The following is a 23,264-nucleotide window of genomic DNA, read 5'->3' on the forward strand; positions in this document are numbered from 1 at the left end:
TGGGGGGCACCCAGGCAGGAGGATCAGGATCTGCCCCTGGTGCATGGGCAGGCTTCTGGGAATCTGGTGCCTGTGGTGTGACACCTTGCACAGCCTTAGTGCACTGGGAAGGGGCTTGGGCATGCCTAGGCTCAGTGAGCTGGGCTCTACTGACGCCTCATGGGAAACCTCAATTTGGGGGATGTAGGGATGCGGGGTGGCTTGGGGAAGAGGGCTGGGGGTGGGAGGAGGGAGGAGGGAGTAGGAGGGATCTGTGGATAGCATGAGGAGTGAGTAGAAAATTTCTTAATAAAGAAAAAAAAAGAATCAGTGACAGTCCCTTAAACTACTGTTAGGAATCCCACAAAAATGCCAAGCTACTTGACCATATCATATATGTGGTGATCTAAGTTAGACTTGTACAGGTTCCCTGATTTCTGTGAGCCTCTGTAAGTTCAAGTCAATTGATTCTGTGAGCCATGTTTCCTTGGTGTCCCAGATTCCTTGATTTTTCCAATCCTTCCTCCCCCTCTTCCATAGGACTCCTCAAGTTCTGCCTAATGTTCTGCTTTAGGATTCTGCATATGCTCCCATCACTTGCTGAATGAAGTCTCTCTTGTCTCTTGATGATGATTCTGTTAGGCTCTGGTGCCAGAAATTCTGGATGCAGATCCAAATGTAGGTTGAATGTTTTGCAGCTGTGTTCATGTCCCAGTCCCTCCACTTGAGGCCTTTATCAAGATTCAAAACCAGAAAGATACACAGTGAAAAGAAAATTATGGATTTATTTTTCTGGTGAACATAGGCAAATAATACAGTAAAACACCCTTTAACATATTTCAATAACACATCAAAAATGTAACTCATCCTTGACAAGTCAATTTTAATCTGAACATGCAGGAATGCTTTAACATGCATCAATCAATAAATATAATTCACCACACAATGATCTCATGATTAGAAATTTCATGATTGTGTCAATACATATGGAAATCCAGCACCTATTTATATTTAAAGCCCTGGAGGGATTATGGATTGAGATTGGAACATATCTCAATATAATAAAGGCTAAGTATGGCAAACCTATAGTCAAACATCATGCTAATGGAGAAAAATATTCCTAAAGATATCATAATCAAGACAGTGGTAATCAGAAAACTTTTCACCATGCCAAGTAACCAAGGTTTGGAATTTTTGGTAGATAAACAAGGCAAGTAAAAGACAAATACAACTAAATAAGAGAAAGTCAGAATATTCATCTTTGCAGGTGATCTGATTAAATACTTAAGGTATTCAAAAGATTTCATGGAACAATTCCTAGAGCTGATAAACAGTTTCATGTAGGCAGAGTTTTCCTGTCCCAACAGCCTGGTCCCAAATAACCACTTAGAGGCTTGTGACTAGCTCTTACATTTAAATTAACCCATTTCTATTAATCTTTGTTTTATCATATGGCTTATGGCTTTACCTGTCCTCTAGTATCTCTTGTTCCTTCAGTGGCTGGCTGGTTTCTCCCCAGACATCACTGTTCTTCCCAGTCCTTAGTTTGGTTTTTCCACCTATACTTATTCTGTCCAGATATTGGCCAATCAGTTTCTTTATTAGACCAGCTACATTGACATATATTCACACAGCATAAAAGAATATTCCACAGCAGTTTCAGGTAGTGGCAGGTTATAATGATTATATAAAAAATCAAAAAACCCTTCTCTATAACAGTGAATAACACACTGAGTCAGAAATAAGGGGAGAAATTTCATATCCCATAGGTTCCAAAATTATTTTTGAATAAAGTTCATCAAAGGCATTACAATTATCTATAATGAAGCTCTATAACACTGATGTATAAATTGAAGACATTAGAAGATGGAAGTAACTCCAATCCTCCTTGGTGCAAAACATTAATATTGTGAAAATGGACATACATTTAAAGGAAACTATGGATCCTGTATCTCAATGAAAACTCCAGTGCTACTCTTTAAAAAAACTGTCTAAATCACCTTGTTCAAAAAGAATCAATATGGATGAATGAATATCCATGCTCACAAGTTACAAAGCAGAAACTTAATAAACAAATGATCATAGCAAAGTAGTTATAATAAATAGAAAAGGGACATAGATAAAAGTTAGACTCCTGGATCGACCTGGTAGACTCAGTCCCGCCAGGTCCAGTCCCCCCCTCCCAGACCGAGCCAAGTGTCCCTGCATAGGTCCCAGGATTCAAACAGCCAACTCATGCAACGAGCCCAGGACCCAGCACCAACACACAGCTGCCTCCCAAACAGATCAAGCCAAATGACTGTCTCACCCGTTCAGGGAGCCTGATCCAGTGGGGTGGGGGGAGGGGGAGGGGGGCGAGAGTGGGAGAACAGGGGAATCTGTGGCTATTATGTTGAACTGAATGATGTTGTAAAATAAATTTACTAAAAAAAAAAGTTAGACTCCTGATTTTTGACAAAGGTGAAAAATACACTCATTTGAGAAAAGACAGTATCTTCAACAAGTAGTGCCATGAGACAGACATCTGTAAAAGAAACAACCTAGACCCCTATCTCCCACTGTGCACAAAAATCAAATCCAGCTGGGTAAAATACTTCAAGTGAAGACACCTGAAACTTGTATTTCAAAGACACATAAGGATTTTCTGACTAGGATTCTAGTCAGAATTAAAAAAAAATAGTCATAGTTAAAAAAAAAGAAAGAAAGACATAAAACAACGCAAAATTAAAACACCTCTGTGTAGAAAGGACAGTTGTAGATAGAGTCCCGTGGTTGTTGCTTCTGATCTTCTGTGGCATCCTGAAGATTTTGAGAAAAGCTTTGCTAGCTGTACATCTGTCAGAATGTTAATATCAGGACTCTACAAAGGCCACAAGAAGCCTAGTGACAAGAACATAAGCCAATGGGTATGGAACTGAACAAAAAATTCTCAAAGGACAAGTACAGAGGTTAATAAATATTTTAAAAAGTGTGCAGCACTATTTTTTTGTGATTCTTTTATTTATTTAGTTGGTTTTTGTTTTTCATTTTATTATTTATTTATTTATTTATTTATTTATTTATTTATTTATTGCTGAATGCTGTTTATTGAACGAGGGAGGAGGTCTTAAATACAGGCTTACAGCACAATGGGAGAACCCCGGAGGGCAGAATTTCGCTACCAATGTTTTACAATCTTGCATCTAAGCTGTTAACACCCATTATGCAGGATATACAGACAAGGAACTTCCCTTAAGCATTTAGGAGGGTGGAACCTGACAGAGAATTAGCATAGGGAGGATATCAAGGTGAAGGTCAGTGCAGAACTCTTACACACCAAACAAATGAAAAATAAATCTATGGAACTCCATCTCACTCCTGTCTGAGTGTCTATCCATGAGGAAACAATGACAACAAAGGATATTAAGAGTGAGGGGGAAGGGAAAATTTATTCACCATTGGTGTGAGTGCTAACAGCAGTGGGACTCAGTGTGGAGTTGGTCCAAAAGATAAAGATAAAACTTCCACATAATTGAGTTAAATGACACCTTCACATGTACCTCATGGACTCTGTATAATTCCATAGAGAGACTTTCACATCCATATCATTCTTCTCTATTCCTAAAAGCTAGGAATTAAAATCAGCCTAGATCTTCATCAGCATGAGAATGGACAATGAAAACATGCCACATATGCACAGTGGAAAGTCATTTAATTATAAAGAAAAATGAATTTTTGATGTCTACAGGAAAATGGATGGATTTGGAAAATATTGTACTGAATAAATTAAACTAGAAACAGAAAAACAAGTGTCTTGTGTTCTCTCATTTGTAGGTCCAGGCTGTGAATGTTTACAAGTGTGTTTATCCAGGAGTACACATAGAGACTAGGAAGGTAGAGGGTAATGATGTGGCATTTTGAAAGGGGCATTGGAACACATCTGAATCCTATCTGGATCACTTCAATCTGGTGAGCGGTGAGAACATTTTCAATTCTCCATATATCCAAATTGAGGGGGTCTTAGGTGGGTGAATATAAAGTTCTATGTATTGATACCAACCTACTCACCTTCCCCAGGGCCATGATCCTTCTATAGCAGATGTGACTGCTCTGATGAGTTGCACCTTCTAAGTGGAAGATCTGGAGTTCAGAACATCTGCTAACCAGACAGACTAGACTTTCTGCAGAGTCCTCACTGTCTGGGTTCATATGTGTGGCAACTTCTATGAGAAGAAAGCTTAACTAGAGGCCATGACCCTCACGCAGACATTTTAGAACATCTATAAGCTACAGTTTGAAGGGACCAGGTAGGTGAGATTTGAAGATAAAAAGTCAGATTCCCTATGCATGATGGGAGTGCATCATGAGAAGAGTCCTGAGCCTTTAGAGACAGGTAAGGCAATAATAACACACACTTATGGGGACCCTATATGAGCTATTCCTTGCTTTTATGGCTTCTAATTTAAACTTCTTGAACTCATCTTCCTGACTGATCTGACTTTCTCAGACATGATGTGAACACCCTGGTTTACATGCACACAATACACAGGCAGGCACTGGGGCACAGGATCTTATGCTGATTTCATCTGAAGTCCTAGGTACAGAGAAGCCTCCACTTTTGTGGCTGATAATGCCCTTCTGGATTGAAAGCCTTTCCAAGTCCGTGGTGTGAGTTGAGGGAATATGCACCAATTTAATAAAAGGTGATGATCTGTGGAGAAGTAAGGAGATAAAAGCTGCTTAAATATTTAGAGTCAAAACAAGAAATGAAAACAAAGAGGGAGTAGTTATTGCTGCATATTTTATATACATCACCATAATTCAAAGAGTGCCTCCATGTATTGACTGCAAATTCGCTGTTCTGGTTGATGTTTGTAGTTGGATTATAAAACGAGGTCCTAACATAGTATGTAGTAATCTGGTATAGTATAATCAAGAAAGGTTACATAGCTTGTAAAGAATTTGGATTTATTTGGGATATAATCATATACCATAAGAAAGCATGATAAATTGGTGAAGTGTCTTAAGGGCTTCAGAAACAAAATATTATATTGACACAAATTTACTGTGTTGAATGTCAAATACAAAATGTTGAAGAATATTTACATACATGACTTGAATATATTTGTGATTACCCACAGTTGATAGAGTAAATAATTTCTGGAATTCTGTTGTCAAATTAATAAAATATGTGAATGATCCAAGTGGAAGACTTCACAAGTTTAGATTTTATCAGCAAACAAAATGAAAACACAAAAGAAATTGTGAATGCAAGAGGAAGACTCAACATGAAGCTTTATTTCAATGTGACAAAAAGATGAATACAGAATTAATGTAGCCTAATATGATAACCTAAAAAAAACAGCCTATGGGATCAAATGCCAAATTATAGCTTTATATGTGAGTGTTCAGACAGTGAAGAACAATCATGCTTCAAAGCTCTTTAAGAAACATAGAAGCTAATTTTTAAGGTATTTCCTCCTAGCATGTGTTTTCTCCCTAATGTGATGAAGTGAATTCCTTTCTGGCCTTAACAGTATGATGTAGTACTTGGGGGCAAAGATGATGCCTAAAAGTGATGCATTAGAAGCCAAGATAGAGAGGACTTCCATAGCCACCATGACTTTTCCCTTGGTGCTATGGTAGACAGGGAGGAAGCTGACCCAGACACTACAGAACACAAGCATGCTGAAAGCCAGGAACTTGGCTTCATTGAATGTTTCAGGCAGATTCATGTACAAAAAAAGCCATGAAGCAACTCCGTAGAGCCAGTGTTCCCAGGTATCCCAGGATACAGTAGAAGGCAATAGCTGAGCCTTTGTTGCAAATGATGATGATGTGTCCATGTTCTGAAAGGACATCTTTGTCAATAAATGGAGGAGAGGTTGCCAGCCAGATTCCAGAGAGAACAACTTGCAGCAGGGTGCAGATGGGAATGATGAAACTGGGGGCTCTTGCTATCAGCAGCCACCTCCTCATTCTCCCTGGAGCAGTGATCTTGAAGACTATAAGTACAGTGAGAGTTTTGGCCAGCACAGTGGAAAGAGCCACAGTGAACAGAAGTCCAAATGTGTTCTGCTGCAGGATACAGGTGACTCTGCTAGGATGGCCAATGTAAAGCAAGGGACAGAGAAAACAGAGGGTCAGAGTGATGAGCAGGAAATAACTGAGATCCTGGTTATTGGCCTTGCCAATGGGAGTGTCTCTGTGCTTCAGAAACACCCCAAGAACAACAACTGTGAGTGAGGAGAAGCCCAAGGACATGAAGGTGAGTGTCTTCTCCAAGGGGTCATGATAGGCCAGAAATGTCCCCCTTTTCTGTAGGCAGTAGCTCTTCTTTGTATTTGTATAGTGAGTTTCTGGACACATCACACACTGGTCCATATCTGGCAGAAATGCAGGTAATTATGAGTAAATACTCAGGTTTGCCCTTTTATTCTAAGTCAGTTCCCTGCTCCAGAACATTGAAATGTTATCTGAACCATCTTGCTTTGTTTCAGATACAAACACAGAAGGATAAAACTCCATTTGCCTTCTGCTTCATGCTGACAGAAATTAAACATCCCCAGTGCTTTCTCTGTTGTTACTCATAAGGTATCCTCACCTTAGTGACACTGTGGTATCTGTTTTATAAGTCATTAGAGCGCTGAAATACATTGAATGAACCTAATTTGGCTCTGACATTGCCTCTTCATCAATACATCTCCATTCTTAAGAGGACATGGGAATTCAGTGTAATAGAAAGAATGTACTTTGACATCCTTATCTTACAATGGTATTCTTTTATATGCTTCCCAAATATACTTACATTCCTAAAGTGTAGATGTAACCATCTTGTTAAATAAGAAACACAGAGCCAATGCAGAGATGAAAGCTCAAGAGGTCTGAGTAATAAATAATGGCTAAAAACCTTACCCTTCACCTGCTGCTCCTGTCCTTCCCTCCGCAATAGACCTACTTTCTGTGTTTGTCTTTTGTATTGACTTTCTATTCTGTCTTCTCATTGGTTGTAAACCCAACCACATGACCTCATCATCACTGCCCATCTATACAGACCTCCAGGTCTTCTATGGTTGGTATTGAGATTAAAGCCATGTGTCTTCATGCTGGTGGTATCCTTCAACACACAGAGATCTGCCTGTCATGTCAGGATTAAGGTGTAAGGTGTGTGCTACTACTGCCAGACTTCTGCTATGACTTGCTATTAGCTCTGACCCCCAGGCAACTTTATTTATTAACATACAAATAAAATCACATTTTGGTACAAATAAAATACCATGGTGTTCTCTCTTTTCTCATTCTTTGAAGCATCCTGAGTGAGTTAGTATTTTTAAATTATTAGAGCCTTGAAACACTTCACTAGTGACATTATTTTCATAATTTTGCACAACACTATTATGAAATAAATAAATAAATAAATAAATAAATAAATAAATAAATAAGAATTGCTCATACATTCTAAAGTATGTGTGGAAAAATATTTGAACACTTTGTTCCTGACATCTTATCATTTTTTTTTAGATTATCATGCATGCTATGGATTTTTCTCTCATATTTTCATTAAATATTTCTATATACCTTTTTGTTTTCAATATATATTTAACTGTCTTTATACCATCACATTCCATTCATACTCCCTATATAATACATTTTGATCTTGATTTTCTCCTCCTCTATTTCTCCCAGATCCTCCTGATCTCCATGAACACACAACTCCACAGTTTCTTCCTCTTTAAAATGGAAACAAAACTCCAAAAAAACAAGCCAAACAATTAAGATCTCTCTCTGTGTGTCTCTTTCTCTGTCTTTTCCTCTCTCTCTCTCTCTCTCTCTCACACACACACACACACACACACACACACACACACACGCACACACACTCAAACTATAAAACAGGAAGCAAAATAAACTATAAAGGAAAAGTCCAATAGAAACAAAACTGAGGCTAAAGAAAGCAAATGAGACAAAGATACATCTGAGATCATTTTGTGTTGGCCATCTACCCCTGGGCAACAGTCCTATACTTAAGGGTTATTACTATAACCAGTGATACTTCATTGGGAAAGTTTAGTATTCCTTTATAAGTGGGCATTAATTGATCAATTGCAGAAATGGTCTTGGTAAGGAGTGGCAGTTCATGTCCATGTCTTTATCTGCATGCTTTGATCACATCTGGATTTAGCCTGGGCAGGCCCTGTGCATGCTACCACAGTGCATGTAGGTTCTTATGTGCCTCAGTCCTGTTGTGTAGAGGTTATTTTTACTTTTGTTGATATTGTTAATGAATTAAAGAATTAATTCAATTTTTAGTAGCATTAAATCTCTTTGTCAATATATTTGTTTTTCTTCCATTTCTTCAGCTTAAATACCTATGCTCATTTCATTCATTTGAAAATAAATAAATCTATTTTTAATTCATGTGTGTGTGTTTTCTATAGGTCTAGAAACCATGAACATCCTGGCCCTGAAGCGACCAGTATAGGGCATTACTGGAGTTACAGAGACTGTGATCCACCATGTGTGTCCTGGAACCTGAACTTGGATCCCCGGAAGAGCAGCCAGTGCACTGAACTTTGGAGCCATCTCTCAAGCCCACATCATTAGCTTCTGAAGTTATAATTTTACACTGTACTTTCATGTTTCTCTCCTCCATTGTTACTCCTTCTCTTCTGTACTTGGAGTATTTATTTTGCTCTTAATGTCCTAGGTAATAATAAAAGCTTCATATGCAGAACTCCATCTCTTTTTAAAGAAAGTTATCTAATATGCAAGCTATACAAATTACTTCATACAGTACTAAACATATTCCTTTATGGAATAGATTCAGATTACCCTACAGTATTTGAGTGAGTAGCTATTGAATTTTCAACATTTGTGTATAAGACATACACATTCAAGGTAATGATGAGGTGCTCCATCTTGTCAACCTCAATATATGTGCCTTGTGATTGTGAAGGAAGATGTGCTTTCTCATCTTTTCTGACTGGCATAACTCTGCTCTCCCACCACAGGCTTGAACTCTCTGAAACCAAAAGCTCCAAGTTCCATGCTTCATTTTGTAAGTTCTATTGGTCATTGTTTCTTGTCACAAAAATAGACAATACACTGATATCAAAGTTGGTAGCAGGGAGTGGTCTATGGTCATGATTATCTGACCATGTTGTTTATTTGGACAAATGTGGAAGAATTGGGGACTTTGGAATAGAAAATCAGTTGAACACTGTAAGTAGACCTTAATAAGCCATCCTTGTAGGGGCTTGGAAGACAGCAGTACATAGGACAATTCAGAATATGGAAGCCCAGGTCAAAAGATTTCAGAGAGGAACAACATTTGCAACTGGGTTTGAGAGCATTTCTGTGACCTTATCCTAAAAATATGACTGGGACTAAATTAAAAAAATAGTGGGATCATTTAATTGATGGAGGGAATTTCAAAACAACATAGAGTTGATGTTCTCATGCGGTGGTTAGTGATCAGGCTTATGCAGGTGTACAATGAAAAACCATTAAGTGGGGCAAAAAAAAACCACAAACAAACACATGAACAATAAAAGCCAGAATGTGTGGTTAGAAAAGGAAAAAGAGCACCAAGCAATGCAATACTGGTGCTGAGGTTTGTGCTGAAAGATAAAGGATTAAGGAGAGGCCTGATCCATGCACTAATGAAAGGAGGAGTATGTTTAGGGCAAGATGCCACCTAGCTAAACTTCCAAATGGTGAGAAGAAAAGACTGAGGAATTTTCTTCTCCTAAAAAAAGCAAGAAGAAAGGAAACCTGCTTCAAACAGTACTCAAAAATGTGAGATCTCATCCCACAGAAAGAGGTGAAACTGACAGTGTTGTCTATAAGGTAGCAGCTGTAGAATCATGATAGATACATGAAATAAGGGGGTTACAGAATCTTCCTCAATATTTAAAGGCTGCTTAGGCCAGACATGTGGCTGAAGAGTCGACACATATACAGTGCATGAAGGTCCATTGTTTGAAGCTGTGAAAGTTAAGATTGGTTTACTTTGGAGAATCCAAGTTTCAGATATGTCAGCACCAGGAAATATCTACCAAGAAGAAGTTTAGATAGAGAGTGGAACCAGCCTACAATAGAGGAATATGCTGAAAGCAGTGAAGCTGGAATGGAAAGGTCATCCAGGCCTTTCACAACAACATGGACCTACAGGCCTAGAATTATTCCCTGTTTCATTTTGGTCTTGCTTTTGTCCATTATGTCATCATTATGCCTTTATTTCTCAATTTAGTAATCCTAATATTTATTCTGTGCTTTGGAAGAAGTATGTAATTTTTTTTTTTTGATTTTGCTGGGAATAACAATTAAGACAATGTCTTGAGTTTCAGTAAGGCAATATTTTAAATAGTATTGAATGACTATGGGGACTTTGGAACTTTGATTAAATGTATTTTTTAAATTATATGCTCATGAGAACACAGGTGTTGGTAGTAAAATGTGGTGATTTTAACAAGAATGCCTCTCATATATCATAAATTGCCATGCCTTCTTCCCAGTTGCTGGAACTATTTGGGAAGGATTAGGAGGTTTCCCCTGGTAGAAGAGACATGTTGCTGGGGGAGTAATTTAAGAATCATGCCATTCACAGTGTGTCTTTACTGCCTTTTCCTTGTGGACCAGTGTATGGGTTCTCCACTGTTCTTGTTGTCACACTGTCAGTTCAGTCAATTATGCAGATATACATAAATAGATAGATGAAAGATAGATAGATAGATAGATAGATAGATAGATAGATAGATAGATAGATAGATAGATAAGTAGATATTGTTAACTGGCAATGAAGTGGTCTTTTGAAACTGCCAAGTCAACCTCAGTGACAGATCTCTTTCAACAAGGCCATACCTCCTAATCCTTATCAAATCGTCCTTCATTTGCAGACTAAGTATTCAAATATATGAGTCTATGGTGAGCTTTTCATTCATATGTCCAAATATGGTTATGTTCTTCCTTCATGAACTGTAACTATCTGAAAATAAAAGTCCTTCTTTTATAAGTTGCTTGGCCATGGTACCTTTTCATATCAATAGAAAAGATACCAAGACAAGCTGTATGGTGAAATGAAGCATAATACTGTGGTGCTGGAAGAGTAGTTTTTGTAGGCAGTCATGTCCACAATGATTCAAGAACACAAAACAGTATAAATTTCAATGTCAAGGGTGTGTTATTTCAGTTGGAAAAATCAACTATAACCCATGGTTTACTAAGAGCTGGAAGAAAGAGGATTGCCTTACTGAAGTGAATTGATTACAGTTCACTTACAGATGTTTTCCATTTGTTTATATATTGCAGATGTGGACAGCTGTGAATGTTTTCTGCATGATTAGTATTTACCTGTCTCATTGGAAATTTCATTCTCTGGGCAAGAGGTACACTCAAAGCAACAAGCAGCTCTCCCATCCTGGTGAGTTTTTCTGAATCCAGGATCACAGCCTTCACTGCATACAGACTGAGGAATCTGAGAATAATAAAATAAGTGGTAGCAAATATTCAGGTTTTTATGAAATGTGTAATAGGTAGAGTGTTTTCAAATATAAAATTGTTAATTTGTTTTTATTGTCTCTGAATGCAGATAGTTGAATTGTTTCTACTAGTAGAATGAGTCATTCAAAGGTGCATGTGGTCAGCAATTGACCTTGATAACACAACTTTGCTGGAAATTTGTTGAAAGATAATAAGACAAAATGTGTAGAGGTAAAAATTTAGGTCGTTGGTAGCATGTCTTGGTGAGAACCAAAAATCTACTGTCTCTTGACTCCTGGATACAAAGTCATATACATTTTTCTTCCATAGTAATGGTTCATCTTGTCAACTTTATAGGTCTTAGAACCACTATGGAAACCAATAAATGAGGATTATTGCAAAAGGTTTTCTAGATTATGTTGCTTGTGGTTGAAAATCCTCTCTAAAATAGGTAGCCCCAAGTTATTGGCCATAGTCCCAGAATGAATGAAAAGGAGGAAAGGAGAATAAGAGTAGCCTTCAGTTATCTCTGCATCCTGTCTGTTGATGCAATGTGAATAGCTACTTCTACCCCGCTAAAAACATGGCTTCCTGAAGTGATTGAATATACCATCAAACTGTGAGCCAAGAAAAATGATCCTATATTTTTAATTAGGTAGGTTTTTTTTTTGCAACAGCCAAATCAACAACTAATACATCTACACATTTTACTCATGTTCTTCTAATTGACAGGCATCAAAAAGCAAAAGACCAACTGATCACTGACTGAAACCTTTCAAGATGGGATCAAAATAAATATGTCAAGTGACTCATGACAAAGATAGAAATAATCATAAAACAGATACTATGTTTATGTCATTAAATAAATAAGCAGATTGGAAAATAAATAGTTCATCCACCAAAATTAGGTATGAAGACAATTCTTTTTATTGGTGGCTATTATGTGTCTATAAATGGGCTTTGTGTGAGCAGTGAAGTATCATGACACACAGAAATATAGTTTTTGAAATTTACATTCAGGTCAAAATACAGAAGGAGGATGAAACCCACCTCTGTGAATCCTGTGGCCCACTGTATCATGTGATAAGACAGGACAATTTCTGGCCCTCTGGAGCATTTGAAGAAAATTTTCCTACTTTTGCTTTTATCCCAAAACCTTTTTGGGAAATTCCAAAAATTGAGAATATCACATTCTACATATGATTGCCTTTTCTGACCCAAAACCACATGATCTCCAGCATGACTGATGAATTTTGTTTTCCTTAGGAAAGGGTGAAGCTAAAAGAGATGCATGCTGTTATCTTACATAATCTCCAGAGAAGTACAACAGAGGCAGAATCAGGAAACATCTTTTATTGATTTTAATCCCTATTATGAAAATCACCTTTAATATAGGTACCAATCACATCAAACAAATGTCTAACATGAATTTTAAAGAGTCTTTATTAATAAAAACAAACATGAAGCCAGGTATTGGGGTGAATGCAGGAAGATCAGAGAGACAGAACAAGCCACTGCTAACCTCACCTGGTCATCTTCTCAGCTGATCTTGTTTCCTCAGACTGGATGCCTCTGAGCCCTTATCCAGAATGAATCTCAGCTAAACTACTGCTCCAAAAACTAAAAGCTTAACTGGCCAAATGCTTCTAGTTTCTGGTCTTCATGCCTTCTGTATCTTTCCTTTCTACCATCACTCCCTAGGATTAAAGGCTCACTTTCTGGGATTAAAGGCATGTGTCACATTCCTAGCTGTTTTCAATGTGGCCTTGAACTAATAGAGATCCAGAGGTATTTCTGCCTCTGGAATGCTAGGATTAAAGATGTGAGTGCCACAATTTTCTAGCCTTTGTATCTAGTGGATGTTCTGTCTCTGACCCCAGATAAGTTTATTAGGGTACACAATATTTTGGGGAACACAATACCAACACATTTCCCCTTTTTTTGTCTAAAATTTAAAAAAGCTTGTAACTAATACAAGAAAAACTATGTAATTAGTATATACAATATATACAGTCAAAAGTTACATTAACAATGTCTAGTCCATTAACATTTGACAGATTCAAACAAATAATTCATTACTTATTTAAAACAAATAGTTCCATTTTAAAAGTAGATTCAAAATTGACCTTTTTATCTTATCATATTCACAAATGATATCCTATGGTAATAGAAGGATCATTATGCTTCTAAAACATTCAAATCAGTTCCATTAGAAAACTTAGAACCAAGCACTCAGAGTGTGCATAGAGAAAAGTTTCCCCTTTGTTGAAAATACAGTCATACCCAACTAAGTTTTGAAAATATTTAGAGTTTCACTATGTAAAATGAATTACTTTATGAGTGATAATTAACATAACATAATCATTTAAGAAGTTTTCCCATCCATTGAGACCATCTCTGTCTCTGACTTTTCTGTTGTGTGAAATCTCTGGGATAAATGGACTTTTTATGTTGAAAATTTTACCTTGGAAATATTGTATGACCCTTTGCAATACAACTACATAAGGACTTAAAACAGTCTCTTCATTGAACAGTCTCTCTTGTAGACTTTTCACAAAATCATCTAAAATACATATTGTCTAGTTTGATTACATGTATAACTGTTAGTGTGTGGTGTTGCCGATGTTATAATATACAACAGTACCATTACCTGCCAGGGGAAGAATTCCATCTCTTTTTCTTTTCCATGAGATTGAAATTGTACTTGATTGAACATCATTTCATGTAGACTGTGGGCAACAGCATACACTGCATTGTACACATTGTAACTCTCCTCACTCATGGTCATGTCAAATATATTCCCTGGCAAGAATCCCAAGGAGGCATTAGGAAGACAGTTATCCACAATTTTATAATCTTTCCTCAAAAATGAGCAATTGAAGAATGAGTGCCACAATACATGAAGATAAGTGTCTTGTGGGTATTTGTAAGGATTGGCTGTCTGAATAAAATCTGTAAAATTAATGATCTCCTCCTTATGGTGTGAAAAAATAAGGGCCCCATTCAATGAATCTAACAGTAAATAGTTATCAAATTTAGTATGATCCCAGTGTGAGTTCAGGACCCAAACTTTCCATGTAAGTAATTTCTGCTTAATATTTACTATTAAGCTTAATAGGGAATCAGTGTCCCCATAAATAATAATCACATTTACTGATGATTCCAGGATCTGCACCGGATTTTTTCAGGATATGGTCATAAAACAACCCCTGATGGCTAGGATAATTTTCCACAAATGCTATGCAGACTCCATTTTTCTCCATCTCACTTCTCAAATCTGACAGAATCTGGGCACCTTTGATATCATCTATGATGAACAGCCCATCCCAATTCCAGTGGAAATGAAGCATCGGTGATACAATTCCAAGTTTCAGAGATGTGTCCTTGGGGTCACCTGGTACAGGGAAAAAAACTTTCTTTGTTCACTGAGGGTAGTTTCAAAAGGCCCAAAAGTAAGCTGCAGAGAGAAACAATCAGAAAGAAGAAGATTGTCATGAAAATCAACTCCATTCTACAGCAATGATTTGAAGCCTGTAGGACAATACGGCATTGAAAGTCAATACTGCCTTCCTATGTGTTTTCCAAAAAGTCCAGAAAATATTCAGAGGTTCAGTAGTGTGCTGTCACTACTCCACCCTTTCCCTTCCCTCCATTCGAAGCTAGAGAAATATAGATGCATCACCAACTATTGGCATCATTTCCCTACCCATTCAGAGTGATATAAGTTTCCTTGTTTTTCTTCACAGCCACATAAAATGTCACCTAGTTGAGCTGACATCATGTCTTATCCCATCACCTCTCTCACCTGTGGATATTTGTAAAGATCCAGCAGTGTCCCTATGTATTCTGATATTGCCCATGATGGTCTTGTAAGTACAGCAGCTGACATGCCTTCTCTTGCACATCTGTAATTAGTGATAGCATAGCCAGGGCCTGAAAATGTACCAATAAAATTGGCCAGAGTGTATCGTATCTTTGACCCTCAGGGACATTCTGGACAATGAATCCCAGGGATGTGTTTGGTAAAAAATAGGAATTTCTGTTGATCTCCTCAATGGCATACATCATGGCCAAAATACATTGGTAGTTCCTCAACTTAAACCTGCAAAGAAGGTAGAACAATGTTTAAATGAAGACTCATACCACACAACATGTGACATATGTGTAAGTTTAGTGCAATGGGTTTTACAGTTTGAAATATTCTGTTTCCAAAAATCCATGTTTAAGTATCTTCCCAGCATTTGCTAGAATTAGGAGTATTGTTTTTTTTTCTAGTATTGAAAATAGATTTTTTTCATACAGTATATTCTAATTACAGTCCCCCAACAATAACTCCTCCCAGGTCTCCCCACATCCTTTCCTGCAAATATCCACACCCTTTTCTCTCTCATTAGAAAACAAGCAGGCATCTAAAAATAATAATAAGTTAAAATAAAAATAAATAAGCCAATATCAGACAAAACATACAAAGAGAAGAATAAGCACCAAAGAAAAAAAGAACACCTAGGGATGAAGAGGCACACACATGTTTTAGTACACAGAAAACCATAAAAACAAAATGTCAGGAACTCATTCCTTCAAATTTCCTGCTTCACTGAAAAGTATAACTGATACTCTAGGCCTGTAGGCTGAAGATGGATGCCCCCAAGGTTGCAGCGGAACTCTGGGTAACTGTCCAGGCAGTAAGATGTCTCTATCAGGTCTAGAGTTTTTGGAAGTTGTTTGCAATGCACTTTTGTTTACTTAAATAATATTATGTCTTTCTGGGGTCTTTGATGGAGTTGAAGACTAGATAGTTATAGTTGCAGTTCTCCTTAGTTATGATAGAAAGTAGATTATGTATAAACCTTTGGAGTCACTAAGATGGATGGATGGTGGGGTACTTTCTCTGAATTTGCTAAATGTAAATGGACTGAATATTGTAAATGTAATTCTTACTTGATAACTTTTTGTTATATGTAGTTATACTGTGTTAGAGTTAAAACCTTTCCTTTTATTTAGAGAAAAATGGGAAAATGTTGTAAAATATTATTTTAAGGTATTTTACTTTTGTTTATATTGCAGTTGTTTAACTCTATGAATCTGTGTTACTTTGCATGTCTAAAATACCTCCAGGTCTAGTAAAGCTGAATAAGTATAAAAAAGTCAGAAACTATAATATGCATACAAAAGACATTCAAGGTTGAAAAAAATTAACCTCCAAAAAACACCATTGAGCTTTTATTTTTCCCCATCTACTACTGAGCTTGTGGCATGCCCTTAAGAATACTTTGTAGCCCTGAGACTGTCTGCCAGCACCAATTAGACTAAGAGGTAAGTCTTTGTCCTCATAGCCAAGGCCGTAGGCTTTGAGCCTAGGGGCATAACACTTCACCCATTGCAGCCCCAGTTTCAGGCCTACAGACAATTCTCTTGCAGACAGGCTGGACTACCACCATCCCCTACCAGATACTGTAACCAACAAGCCCCCAAAACCCTCTAAGACTACAGCAGCTCCCTAAGACAGAGTTCACCAGCACCAATTGGACTAAGAGATAAGTCTTTGTTCCATAGGCCATCACCCCAACTTATAGGCTTTGGACCCAGGGGCACAACCCTGTGTCTCCAACACCATCACCATTGCAATCGCAGTTTCAGACCGGTTGGCAGGTCTCCTGCAGACAGGCTGAACTACCACCATCCCCTACCAGGCTCTGATTGGATAGTAGCCAGACGGGAAGTATGAGAAGGGCAAGAAGACTTAAAGAATTCTGTGAAGAGGAAGGGCAGAGTCAGAAGTCACCAGCCAGACACAGAGGAAACAAGATGTCAAGGCAGAACTGAGAAAATGTACCAATCTATGTGGTTAAACATAAATAAGAATTATAGGTTAATTTACATGTAACAGCTAGTCAGAAATAAGACTAAGCTGGTAGCCAAGTGGTTATAATTAGTATAAGCCTGTGATTACTTGGAGGATATGAGTTGGAGAGATTTGTTCCAAATGCCAGCCAACTGGGACACAGAAAACTTCCAACTACATCTGGCCCCTGAGCAGATCAGGACACCCCTGCCCCTGCACACCTACTGTGCCTCTTGAGCCATGAAACAAGGTGGCTATGCTTCATGCCCAAGCGACCCATGACCCTGGTGCTGGCAGATGACAATGGAGCTGGGCTGAGGGTAGGCAGCAGCAGCAGCAGAGGCTGCAAAAGTAGCCTCCTGGTCCCAGGCAGCTTTTTGACTGCTCTGGCCAGGAAGCCACCAAGGAGTCAGCATGAGGAGTCAGAACGGTGGCACTGCTGGGCTGACAGCAGCGTCCTAGGATCTTGGGTGTCTGCACATAAGAGCTGTCTTCACCTGTTGTATGAAGCACAGCTACCTCTCTCAGGACTTGACAACTAACCCAAAATTTTTCTTTTCAGGATCCCCTAAAGATGGCTTCTCCCACTAAGAGTAGGAAGCAATTTTAAGAACATGATACCCACATTCCCAAGAGGAGGGGTAGGTGGTTTTTGGTCTTCCAGTGGGTTTCAGATGTGGGATAATTGCCATTGTTTAGGATGGTTGGTTACAAGTTGTTATTGTTAATGGTCAGGAAGAGTCTAAACAAAAGGAAATTATATTTAAGGCTCTTGTTTGAAAAAAAGAGGCTGTGGATAAGATGTGGATTATTGAATCTACTCTGAAAAGAAAAAAGAGAGGATATAGATATGATATAGATGAAAAGTTAGATTATTGAATAATTTTTTGAAAGCAACAACTAGTTTTAAGTAGTTTACAATGCCTTGGATTTTTGTACATTGTATACAAATTATGTATATTGATACAAATTTGAGATTAATATTGTTAGAAAATGCTGTATATATATTTCTAATCTTGTTCAGGATGTTGTACCTATACTGTTCATTTAACAATGTAATGGAAACTGCTAATCCTTGAATATTATTATTACCAACTATTAGGATATAAAGAAATGAAAGTTAGAAGTTAGATATTCCAATCAAACTTGTAGTCATACTAGATATGTTTTCAAGGTTAAGCAGAGATATATTTCAGATTGACAGGTCATCTTCAAACTCTTCAGAGATCTACAGAATATGGCATTTAAAATGTTTTAATAACATAGATTTTTTTTTGTTTTTATGACTATGAGACATGTCAGCTCCTGGCAGCACCAATCTACTTCAGAGAAGACATGGGCATTGAAGAAACTGCAAATGGAGTTAACTTTCACTGTGGCAAAATTTACCCACTGGGCAAGAAGTGCCCTCACATTGACTGCTAACAGTATGCTGTTCAAAATTGACAAACAGGACACAAAACAAAGGACTACCGATCCTGTTTGTTTGCAGCTTTGACAACAGGTGTCCTCTGAGGCCAGGACAATATGATACCATCACTGAAGGGGCTTTGCAATCTGGAAAAGGTACAGTACCCCTTTCTTTGAAGGTAGCTGAACAGGCAATGGACCGATGGCTTCTGGTGTGCAGTGAAACAGTAGCTGAAACATTTACTCTTGGAGGAGTAACTAGGCTGAGGGAGTCTAACCTCTCAATGGTAGACTGGTATTTAATAAAGGAGCTGAAACCACCCATAAGCTGGGAAGAATGGGCAGCCAAACTCCAAAACTACCAGCAATTTTCAGAATTTAAAATCCAGAATCATGAGAGGACACTGTTGGGTTTCAGGTTTATCTGGTACATGGAATACCTGCACTGAATGTGAGGTTGAGCTGTAGGCCTGTGTACATCCTACTTCATAAATGAGTCTGTCAGATATGCTAAGCCTGTCGGCTGAAGATGATGCCCCAATGTTGCAAAGTAACCTTGGGTGACTCTCCAGGCAGCTGGCAGTTTCTGCCAACTCATATTTTGGGGAAGTCTCTTGTTTGCACTTCCTGTTTAACTAGGTAATATTATTTTCTACTTGCATCTCTGAGGGAGTTGAAGATTAGATAGTTATAGTTTTAATTTTCCTTGTTAAGAAATTTCAGGAAAGAAACTAACTAAGAAGGTATAAAATGTAAAAATTTGAAAGACATTATAAGACAGATTTCTGTTGGTAATGTAAGTTAGGATAGAAAGTGAATCAGGTACATTTTGGGTTCACCAAAACAGGATAGTTAATGGAATATTTTCACTATTTTCCAAATACAAATAGACTAGATCTTGTAACTGTAATTCTTGCTTGGTAACTATTCTATTATATGTAATTTTAGTATGTCAAAGTTAAACCTTCCACCAGGTGGTGGTGTGCATGCCTTTAATCCCAGCACTCGGGAGGCAGAGGCAGGCAGATCTCTGTGAGTTCAAGGCCAGCCTGGTCTCCAAAGTGAGTTCCAGGAAAGGCACAAAGCTACACAGAGAAACCCTGTCTTGAAAAAACAAACAAAAAAAAAGTTAAACCTTCCTTTTTAATTAGACAAAAAAGGTACAATGCAGTGGGATAAAGCCCTTATACATTGGTTTAATAAAATGCTGATTGGCCAATAGTCAGGCAGGAAGTACAGGCAGGGAGAGAAGACTAAAAGAATTCTGGGAAGAGGAAGGTCAGAGTCAGCAGTCTCCAGCCAGACACAGAGGAAGCAAGATGTCAAGGCAGAACTGAGAAAAGGTACCAATCCACTTGGCTAAACATAAATAACAAATTTTCTGGATTAATTTAAATGTAAGAGCTAGTAAGTAATAAGCCTGAGCTAATGGCTAAGCAGTTATAATTAATATAAGCCTCTGTGTGTTTACTTGGAGGACACAATTGGGAGAGATTTATTCCCACTGCCGGCCAGCTGGGACACAGGAAAACTTCCAACTACAGAATCTGAAAGCCAGAATGTCTTTGGCAGACATAATGCAGACACTAAAAGACCATGGATCCCTACCTAGTCTATTATACCCATCAAAACTCTCAATTGCCATATACACATTAAACAAAATATTCCATGATCAAACCAAATTTAAACAATACCTATTCACAAATCCATCTCTACAGAAAGCACTAGAAGGAAAAATCCAACTTAAAGAAGTTGGATACAAACATAAAAACATAGGTAATAGATAATCCCATACTAACAAATACCCAAAAGGGTGGAAACACACAATACTACCACCAAAAAATAACAGGAATTAATAATCACTGGTCATTAATATAGCTTAATATCAATGGACTCAATTCAGCTATAAAAAGACACAAGGGCTAGCAGAATGGATATAAAAACAGGATCCATCATTCTGCATACAAGAAACACACCTCAACTTAAACAACAGGCATTAACTAAGAGTAAAAGCTTGGGAAAATACTTTCCAATCAAATGGACTTATCCTAATATTGAACAAAATAGACTTTAAACAAAAATCAATCAAAAGAGATCGGTAAGGCCATTAAATATTTATCACAAGAAAAATCCACCAAGATGAAGTTTCACTTATGCCCCAAATTTATTTATTTACTATAGAAGTTCATCTGAACATTTATGTCCCAAATACAAGGGCACACACATTTGTAAAAGAAACATCAATAAAGCTTAAGTTACACATCAAATCCCACACACTAGTAGTAGAAACTTCAATATCCTACTCTCACCAATGGACAGGTCTGCCGGACAGAAACTTGACAGAGAAATGAGTGAACTAACAGATATTATGACTCAAATGGAAATAATAGATAGCTACAGAACATTCCACCCTAAGAATAAAGAATATACCTTCTTCTCAGAACCCCATGGAATCTTTTCTACAATTGACCACATGCTTAGACAAAAAGAAAATCTCAACAGATAAACAAAAATTGGAATAGCCTCCTGTATTTTATCTGACCACCATGCCTTAAAGTTAGATTTCAACAACAAAATTACAGAAAGTCTTCAATAACATGGAAACTGAATTATGCCCGAGTGAATCACCACTGGGACAAGGAAGAAATAAAGAAAGAAATTAAAGATTCTCTAGAATTCAACTTAAATGAATATACAACATAGCCCAACTTATAAGACACTACAAAAGAAGTGCTAAGAGAAAAATTCATAGCACTAAATGCCCACATGAAGAAGATGGAGAGATCTCACACTAGCAAACTAACAGCACATGTGAAAGCTCCAGAACAAAAAGAATCAAATTTGCCCAGGAGAAATAAATGCCAGGAAATAATAAAATTGAGGGTCAAATCGATAAAATAGAAACAAAGAGAACAATACAAAGAAGCAATGAAGCAAGGAGTTGGTCCTATGAGAAAATAAAGATAGACTAGCCCTTATCCAAACCTTTTGAGGCACAGAGAGAGAGAGAACAACCAAATGAACAAAATCAGAAATAAAAAGGGAGACATAACAACAGACAACAAAGAAATCCAGAGAATCATCAGGTCACTTCAAAAACATATACTCCACTAATCCGGGCACTCGGGAAGCAGAGCCAGGTGGATCTCTGTGAGTTTGAGGCCAGCCTGGGCTACCAAGTGAGTTCTAGGAAAGGCACAAAGCTATACAGAGAAACCCTGTCTCGAAAAACCAATATATATATATTCCACAAAATTTGAAAATCTAAAAGAAATGGACAATATTCTGGATAGATGCCACATACCAAAGTTAAATCAAGACTAGATAAACAATTTAAATAGATCAATAACCCCTAAGTGTCTTATTAATAAAAGCAAACCCAGGGCCAGTTATTGACATGAAATGCTGGATCGTCAGAGAGACAGAAGAAGCCACAGCTAACATCACTTGACCAACTTCTCAGCTGATCTTGTTTTCTCAGCCTGGAAGCCTCCATGTTGTCATATTCAAATGGCTCTCAGCTGAACTGGGCTGCTAGAAGCCTGAAAGCTTAACCAGCCAAATGCTTCTAGTTTCTGGTCCTCACGCCTTATATACTTTTCTGCTTTCTACCACCACATCCTGAGATTAAAGGTATGTGTCACCATGCCTGGATGTTTCCAATGTATCCTTGAAATCACAGAGATCGAGAAGGATTTCTACCTCTGGAGTGCTAGGATTAAAGGTATGAGTGCCACCATTTTCTAGCCTTTGTATCTAGTGGCTCTTCTGTCTCTCACCCCAGATTTATTTATTAGGGTGCACAATATTTTAGGGAACACAATACCACCACACCTAAGGAAATAGAAACAGTCATTAAAAGTCTCCAAATAAAAGGGGCCAGGACCAGATATTTCAGTGCAGAATTCTATCAGGATTTTAAAGAAGAGCTAGTGCCAATATTCTTCAAATTTTTCCACGAAATAGAAATAGAAGGAATGTTACCAAACTCTTTTTGTGAGTCTACAGTTAACCCTGATACCCAAAACACATAAATATGCAACAAAGCAAGAGAATTACACACCAATCTCCCTCATGAACATTGATGCAAACATACTCATTAAAATATTGGCAAATGAATTCAAGAACACATCAAAAAAATAATATAACATCACCATGTAGGCTTCATTCCAGGGATGCAAGGATGGTTCAACACACAAAAATCTGTCAATGTGATACACCATATAAACAAACTGAAAGAAAAAAAAATACACATGATCATCTCATTAGATACTGAAAAACCCTTTGACAAAATCCAACACCCCTTTATGATAAAGGTCCTGGGAATATTAAGAATACAAAAAAAAAACATACCTACATATAATGAAGACAATTCACAGCAACCCGACAGCCAACATCAAATTAAATAGAGGGAAATTCAAAGCAATTCTACTAAAATCAGGAACAAGACAAGGCTGTCCACTCTCCTCATATTTATTTAATATAGTACTTGAAGTTCTAGCCAGAGCAATAAGACAACATAAGGAGATGAAGGGGATAAAATTGGTAAGGAAGAAGTCAAGCTTTCACTATT

General features: G+C 37.6%; 2 pseudogenes; one reads left to right on the plus strand and one right to left on the minus strand.

Moving 5' to 3' along the window:
* Positions 1-23,264, plus strand: part of LOC121826140 (vomeronasal type-2 receptor 116-like) — a 478,502-nt pseudogene that overhangs the window by 212,783 nt on the left and 242,455 nt on the right.
* The window catches only part of LOC102909066 (vomeronasal type-2 receptor 116-like), a 40,340-nt pseudogene continuing 19,060 nt past the window's right edge, over positions 1,985-23,264 (minus strand).

Source organism: Peromyscus maniculatus, chromosome 1, assembly GCF_049852395.1.
Source record: "Peromyscus maniculatus bairdii isolate BWxNUB_F1_BW_parent chromosome 1, HU_Pman_BW_mat_3.1, whole genome shotgun sequence".
In the NCBI taxonomy this organism is placed as follows: domain Eukaryota; kingdom Metazoa; phylum Chordata; class Mammalia; order Rodentia; family Cricetidae; genus Peromyscus; species Peromyscus maniculatus.